Source organism: Propithecus coquereli, unplaced genomic scaffold, assembly GCF_000956105.1.
Source record: "Propithecus coquereli isolate 6110/MARCELLA unplaced genomic scaffold, Pcoq_1.0 Scaffold124, whole genome shotgun sequence".
Classification (NCBI taxonomy): Eukaryota; Metazoa; Chordata; class Mammalia; order Primates; family Indriidae; genus Propithecus; species Propithecus coquereli.
The window spans coordinates 1245966-1246481 of NW_012136525.1; positions in this window are offsets into that span (position 1 = coordinate 1245966).

Below are 516 nucleotides of genomic sequence, written 5' to 3' on the forward strand. Positions count from 1 at the left end.
AAAAAAAAAAAAAGATAAAAATAGGACTGATTTGCAGATGAACCTGGCTAACACCTGTGGATGTACCCCATGTAGTCTGTGTCTGTGCCACCCCCTTCAAATAATTTAATTTTTTTTCCTTTCATACACGGTAGGTTACCTGGCACTTCAAAAATAATTAATTTTAATATGAAAATGGAATCTTTCTGGAACTTGCTTCTACACCACCTCTTTCTTTCATTAAATATTCTATTTTGTGAATGTCATAATTTATTTAACTGCATTCCTTTGTTGCACAAACCAGTATTATGAAAGTCTTGCCAATTTTTCCTTAATCAAGGGGGAGTATATAACTCCACCTCTCAAGTTAAAGAGAACCCCTAACAACCCTGGTTCTTATTAAAATAAAACTGCATCTTTAGTTTTTTGTTTTTTTGTGTTTTTTTTTGAGACAGAGTCTCACTGTGTTGCCCTGGCTAGAGTCAGTGCCGTGGCGTCAGGTTAGCTCACAGCAACCTCAGACTCCTGGGCTCAAGC